The 7389-nt window shown below is 42.9% G+C and overlaps 1 long non-coding RNA gene across 1 annotated transcript; it reads left to right on the plus strand.

The window, feature by feature from the left end:
- Positions 1-3531: 3531 nt before the first annotated feature.
- LOC116683362 (uncharacterized) lies at positions 3532-7122 on the plus strand. Its single transcript, XR_004330545.1, has 6 exons — positions 3532-3798; positions 4525-4594; positions 4728-4808; positions 5012-5120; positions 5494-5581; positions 5989-7122. It is a non-coding gene; the product is annotated as an uncharacterized LOC116683362 (long non-coding RNA).
- The last annotated feature ends 267 nt before the right edge of the window (positions 7123-7389 follow it).

Genomic DNA, 7389 nt, shown 5'->3' on the forward strand with positions numbered 1-7389 from the left:
TATTGCACAGTTGGTCGGAGAGAAAAGTATTTTCAAATGTTCTGTATGTCTGGCACATATTGTAGATTTGACAAATAAATTTGACTCGACTTGAAGTGGCAGCAGTTCAATCCAGTGTGTGTTCAACAAAGTCAAATAACCATTCCAGATATACGTGTAATTTGAAGTAACTATGCCTAGAAAAAAATGTACACGAAGTCGAAGTCAGATTCAAAATTCTTTTATTTTGTTGACAGATTTTTAGTCAGTGGGTGTTACAGAGGGGTTTTTATTTTAGATGTGTCCTTTTATCACTGCATTAATCAGAATATGGCGTCAACAGCCATAAAATAATCAATTTTGGCCACGTTTCTAGGTATAAAATGTTACATAAATTAGGCTATGAATGACATCTGAACAAACCCCTGTACAAGCGTTCAGAAGTGAAACTGGAAAGCTCTGTGTACTGCAGCTGAGTTTTCTGACTCAGAGTATGAGGGAAACCCCAATTCAATAAAATGGCCTTTACCAAAAGTGATTACAAAATCCTACTGGGACCCGTGCAGTTTTACCCATCGTATTGTCCTTCGGGTCCCTGGGACCCACGGCATTGTCCTACGGGTCCCTGGGACCCATGTTATTGTCCTTCGGGTCCCTGGGACTCATGGCATTGTCCTACGGGTCCCTGGGACCAGAACACCCTTGACGTTGTCCTATGGGTCCCTGGGACCCATGGTATTGTCCTACGGGTCCGTGGGACCCGAAGACCCTTGACGTTGTCCTACGGGTCCTAGGGACCCATGGCATTGTCCTTTCGGGTCCCTGGGACCCATGGCATTGTCCTTCAGGTCCCTGGGACCCTTGACGTTGTCCTTCGGGTCCCTGGGACCCTTGACGTTGTCTTTCGGGTCCCTGAGACCCGTGGCGTTGTCCTTCGGGTCCCTGGGACCCATGGCGTTGTCCTTCGGGTCCCAGGGACCCGTGATGTTGTCCTTCGGGTCCCTGGGACCCATGGCGGTGTCCTTCGGGTCCCTGGGACCCTTGATGTTGTCTTTCGGGTCCCTAAGACCCGTGGCGTTCTCCTTCGGGTCCCGGGGACCCATGGCGTTGTCCTTCGGGTCCCTGGAACCCTTGACGTTGTCCTTCAGGTCCCTGGGACACATGGCGTTGTCCTTCGGGTCCCTGGAACCCTTGACGTTGTCCTTCAGGTCCCTGGGACACATGGCGTTGTCCTTCGGGTCCCTGGGACCCATGGCGTTGTCCTTCGGGTCCCAGGGACCCATGGCATTGTCCTTTGGGTCCCAGGGACCCGTGCGTCTGCTGGGGGACAGTGAGCTTGGAGACAGCTGTCTGCTGGGGGACAGTGAGCTTGGAGGCAGCTGTCTGCTGAGGGACAGTGGGCTTGGAGGCAGCTGTCTGCTGAGGGACAGTGGGCTTGGAGACAGCTGTCTGCTGGGGGACTCTGGGCTTGGAGGCAGGTGTCTGTTGAGGGACAGTGGGCTTGGAGGCAGGTGTCTGTTGAGGGACAGTGGGCTTGGAGGCAGGTGTCTACTGAGGGACAGTGGGCTTGGAGGCATGTGTCTACTGAGGGACAGTGGGCTTGGAGACAGCTGTCTGCTGAGGGACAGTGGGCTTGGAGACAGCTTTCTGCTGAGGGACAGTGGGCTTGAAGGCAGCTGTCTGTTTAGGGACAGTGGGATTGGAGGCATGTGTCTGCTGAGGGACAGTGGGCTTGGAGGCAGCTGTCTGTTGAGGGACAGAGAGCTTGCACTTTCTCACAGCACTTGGGACAGCAACGGTGAGATCTCTGTGGGGGAAACATTCACAGCATTATCAAAAAATGTGTGTGTGTGTCAGCTTCTTTCCGCTGGAACACACTGCGCGCGGCGGTCACATCGTGTGACAGGAGCTTCCGATAAACTCCAGTGGAAAGGGAGGTGTGAACGTCCCCCTCCACGGTTTAAGTCCAGTCAGTCAGCTGGTCAAAGTCTAGGACAAATTGTCCCAAGTTTCTCCACTGATCTGTGTAAGGTTAGACAAAAGAAAGATATGACTTAGGCTTAGACTTAGACTTAGACTTTTCTTTATTGATCCTTTTGGGATGACTCCCGCAAGGAAATTGAAAATTCCAGCAGCAGTTTTAGCAAGAAAAAAGAAATTAAAAAATAGATAAAAGACAGTATAAAGACAACAAAATAACAATAATGATAATAACAACAACAACAATAAGAACATTTGTCAAATAAACAGACAAAAGACCATACATTATTATTAAAGTTTCAGTGTTGAGTCCAGTATTGAAGTGATAAAGTGATAAAGGGACTAGGTGTGAATTTAAGTCCAGGTGTGCGTGTATGTATGTATGTATGTATGTATGTATGTGTACTGTGTGTATGTATGTATGTGTACTGTGTATGTATGTATGTGTACTGTGTATGTATGTATGTATGTATTGTCCCCTGCCCTATTTCCTCCTCCCCCCTAGTGAGGAGTTGTATAGACTAATGGCATGAGGGACAAAGGAGTCCTTGAGTCTGTTGGTCCGGCACTTGGGAAGGAGCAGCCTTCCACTGAACCGGCTCCTCTGGGTGCTGATGACGGTGTGCAGGGGGTGGCTGGCATTTTCAGTAATGTCCAGCAGTTTGTCCAATGTCCTCCTCTCTGCCACCGTCACCAGTGAGTCCAGCTTCATGCCGACCACAGAGCCGGCCCGCCTGATCAGTTTATCCAGCCTGTGGGTGTCCTTCTTTGATATGCTGCCCCCCCAGCACACCACAGTGTAGAAGAGGACACTGGTGACCACAGACTGGTAGAACATCTGTGGTCTGTGGTCACCAGTGTCCTCTTCTACACTGTGGTGTGCTGAGCATGAGCATATGAGGGCTGGATTCTGTAAAACATTCTCTTCTTATCAAGGTTACTTCTACTGCACATCTATATTCATGCCAGTATATGTAAGCAAACTCAAGCTCATCTGTATCTTCTTTGAAAAAAAATCTTCAACAAACGTCCTCTGTTTCTGATGAGACAAAATAAGTGGAATGTAAGTTTAGTTCTGACATGAAGTCAGCAAGGGGTTAAATCACATCTCTGGCCTCATGCAGCAGGCCTGCAGCCTGACCCAGAGAGAGATATACCACTGAAAAAATCAGCTAAGATGTGTGTGTGTGCATGTGAAAACAATGAGTCAGACTGGCTGTGACTCCTAATCTCACAACCTTGAGACCTGTAGGAGCTTGAGATAACTCCTATGCCAAACATTAGATCTCTACCTAACCAATTCACAGAACACAGGAGAGAGCAAAAACCATTTTGCCCTTCTCTCCTGCTCCGAATCATTTAGACCCCTATGTACAAACATCCATGGGAGATAAAATATTTCTGGGACAATAGCTCCACTTGCACCCCTTTAAAGAACTACTCTACTAGGAAGCTTTTGATTTGCAAAATAAAGATTTTTGGACATAATTTGTTGCACCTAAATAAACCAAAAAACTCTACTTCACCTTTAAGATCATACACTGAAAAAAAGGAGACTGGCCTACTCTTGGATTTATGTAAATGTCTTGGATGCATTTAACACAATTAACTCATGTTTTAAAGTTAAACGTAACTCTATAGTGTAGAAACTACATAATATGCAAAGAGGGTACGTGAATTTGTTCAGATCATGTTGGCATGAAGTGAGTCAATAAAGAAGCGATGTAATTCTCGTGATACCGCACGTGATCTCGTCTGGCGCGCTTTACATTGTTGCCAGAAGAAGCAGGTAACGGTCACAGGGCTCGTCGTCCTGTACTCCACGCCACTATTCGGTCGGTAAGTATATGGATTTTCTAATTAAATACTGTTGATAAAGCTCAGCCAAATGTAGTTTAATGTCTTGAGAGTTACTACGTAACGTTAAATAGGCACCGTGAGTTTCTTTGCTCGCGCTATTTTATCACCATGTTTTATTTGAATTAGCTAGCTAGTTTTTTGCGCGGGAGCCGTTCATCTTACATTTAACTTTGCGGTGTTCATTAGTCTGTTTCTGTTAGTATTGGTTTGCCAACTGACTGTTCAGTTACATTGTGTGTAAATTGCACCGTGACCGTAGTGTTAGTAAGATTTGGCCGTCGAGCAGCCTTAGCTAACGTTATCAGCGACGTTAAGTTAGCGACGACACACACACACACCGTGCAATGGGACCATGAGCAGACGGAGAGGAAATTCAAAAAAACACATTAACGGTCTGCTCTGTGTAAAGCAGCGGTAGGAGCCTAATAACCACGTAGTGGTGGCCTGCCACTACTTGACGTAGCCTACACAACTCTTTTTGGGACACAAGCTGCTGGCTTTGCACGGTCAGCCCAGTGTTTGAACATGGAACATGGTTAGTCTCTGTTCACATTAGAGAAGGCAATAATCACATTCATTATTTGATATTTTACAATGTTGTATGCAGTGTACCTAAATAAAGTTGCCAGTGAGTGTACACCTAATGTATGTTTCTTGAAATATAGTTTTGTAATGACTAGATTATTTTTTCCTGTTTTGCTGCAGATTGACAGACAAACTCAACTCTGCATTTCACCTGGAGTCAGTTGATGGATCGTGGGCTCAAGTTTTTGTGGTGAGACCAGGACGTTGTATTTGCTCTTAATTTTGTATATAAATATACATTTTAAATATTAAAATGTGGCCTGCTTGAACCGTGTTTACCCTAATTTTGAATCCTTCGTTGTTTCCACTTTCACAATGAATAGGGCTAGAAGTTTAATGAGGTTGTAACGTGAGTGTTCTCGGATTGCAAATTTCAAACAACCGCCCTTTTTGATGCAACGGAGGTAATAAAAAATTTCTGCCTTGACTAGTTGTGTAATGAGATGTGTGAAAGTAATGCTTGACTTTATTAGGATGTGTTTCAAATATTCCATAGCAGAGCCCAGATGATTAACCATGCACAGTACACGCCATGATATGGCGGGCAGGTATAGATTTGATGTTAGAAATGTCTTCTAAATTCTGTGAAAATATTTTCATGTTTCAGATAAACGCAGAGTTTAAGAGCATCCCAGCCATGCCTCTACAATCAAAGTGTTTGCAAAGCGGCCGGGGAGCAGGGAAAAAAGCTGAAAGTCATAGCTGCCATGATGATAGTAAGAACCTTCAACTCTACATTGTTTAACTATAAAGTGGATCTGCATTGCATTAGGTCAGTATAAGATGTATATGCAGGCATTGCTGAGCGCAACTCCCTTTACCTGTGAGTACTGATTACTGATTACTGACATTTTAATCATGCATTCACTGTCCCACTGTGAGAATTTTTTTTCTTCAAATATAAAAAAACATATATGTATATACATCTCATCCCTGGAGATGATATAAAGTCCAGTCCAAACAGGTAGTCCTGTTGTTTTATAGGTACTGGTGTCACATGCTGACTGAAGTCAGTCTATGATCACTTTCTTCTGTGCTACTGAAAATTTGAGTTCAATAATCTTTATTTTCTTTGTTTTATTTCTTAAGGATGACATTGATGCCAGAAGGGAGTCCCACATTAAAGGACTGCATCTATCTGAATGAGAATCCCGACGTCTTGGAGCGGGAGTACACGGTGAGATTATAACAAATGGTCAAAACAGTCCACTTTTTCTCCAAAGTCCCCCATTATGAAAGTGAAAAACAACCTATTTTGACCCCTCTGACACATTGTCTCTTACATTAGGGAATAAGGCAGTGTGACAAACAATTCAAATTTATTGAAAGAAGGAAAATTCCACCATCTTTCTACACTACACTGACCCTCATCTGACAAGGGCAGAATTGGGACTTGGATAAATCCAGGTTAATGATAAAAATCCAAGAACATGAAAACAAGTTCCAGAAAAAATGTAGATGAAAATTCAATCTTTACATTAGTTTGTAAAGATTGAAGGCTCCTAGCAATTGCTGCATTCAAATGCAATCAGTTTATTTTTATTTATTTTTAAAGCTTCAAGAAATGTTTTTATCTTTAACCAGGACATGACTGAGGCCACTGCGCTGAGTGCCATCATGAAAACGACAGTGGGAATTTACGTCACCAAACAGACGCCAGGCAATGACTTTTCTGATGTTGGCATCATCATCGAGGGTGTGGTGGTTCTTCAAGATTTGGACAGCATGGCCCATCAACAGCCTTGCTGTTTGGACTTTGTTACTCTTTGAAGATGAGGTATCCGTTACAGCTCCGCTACACTTTTGAAGGGATTCAAAAGGTTTTAATGGAGTTGGATGTGACTTAACTCTCAAGGAAAGCCCAGAGCTTAAAGACAGACCTCCTCCAGTAAGGAGAGCTCACTGTTGTTGTGCACGTGAGGCCAAGTGTTCGTTCCTTTACGGCCATGTGGACGGGCCAGTTATTTTCCCCTCTACAAGACTCTGATTGGCAGCATTCTTCAGTCTTAGTTTCTATCTGTCTTACAGGTGAAGGGATTGAGAACTGTACACAGTCTGAATACTGCCATCAGGGCCGTGTGAAACCGGATCTTTAGGTTAATTAAGTTGCAGTAAAGAGTTTTAATACTTCTAAGAATACAACTCAGACTTGGCTCTTATAGGGAACATTTTTTCTTTGTGTGCAGCCCCTACCTGTGGGACCAGAGATGGTTTATGCTTATGCAAGCCAATGTATGTACAGGATGAATTCATGGCCGGACTGAAGGCAGCGTAACATTTTTGAAATATTTACCTGTGTCTGTAAGTGACACTTAAACCTTGAATGTCAGTTAATGACCAGATTCTTTGTGAGTGTTGGAAGTTTGGGCTCTTGAATAAAGGTTTTGCAACTGCAAATGCAACTGGTAAAAATGGGTCATTTTAATGATAAAGAGCGTTAATAGAAAGGTATTAGACATTAAAATAAATGATTGCTGGAATGGTAACTCATGTTTTTGCATTTTAAATCTGTTTTATAGTTACATTGAAGTGTTAAATTACAATTGTTACTTAATTTAATCTCGACAATAGAGACCTTGAACATTATGTTTGTATTGTTCTTCTCAAAGATGGTTGTCAGAAACCTTTTTCAAAAGAAAAATGTCCAGTTTCCATTGTGACTGAGTTGGTAAAACACTGAAAAACTGACGTTACTTGTTCACTGTTGAATTGTTTTACAGTAAAACAGTAATGTCAGTTCAATTCTTTACCTATTGTCACTGCAGTGAAATTAGACATTTTCTTTTGAAAGGTTACTAGTGGTTACAGGCAACCATCTTTAGAGAACAATACAATCTGTTTTAGTGCCAAAAAAATAGTGTAATTGACACTAGAATATACTACTATATATTATGAAAAAAATTTGTAGTATTTAAGTGACCAAATAGTATTGGAGTAAAAATTATTGAATAGTGTTGAAATAACGTGATGAAATTGTGAAGGATT

The sequence above is a fragment of the Etheostoma spectabile genome, unplaced genomic scaffold (assembly GCF_008692095.1).
Source record: "Etheostoma spectabile isolate EspeVRDwgs_2016 unplaced genomic scaffold, UIUC_Espe_1.0 scaffold00018946, whole genome shotgun sequence".
Lineage (NCBI taxonomy): Eukaryota > Metazoa > Chordata > Actinopteri > Perciformes > Percidae > Etheostoma > Etheostoma spectabile.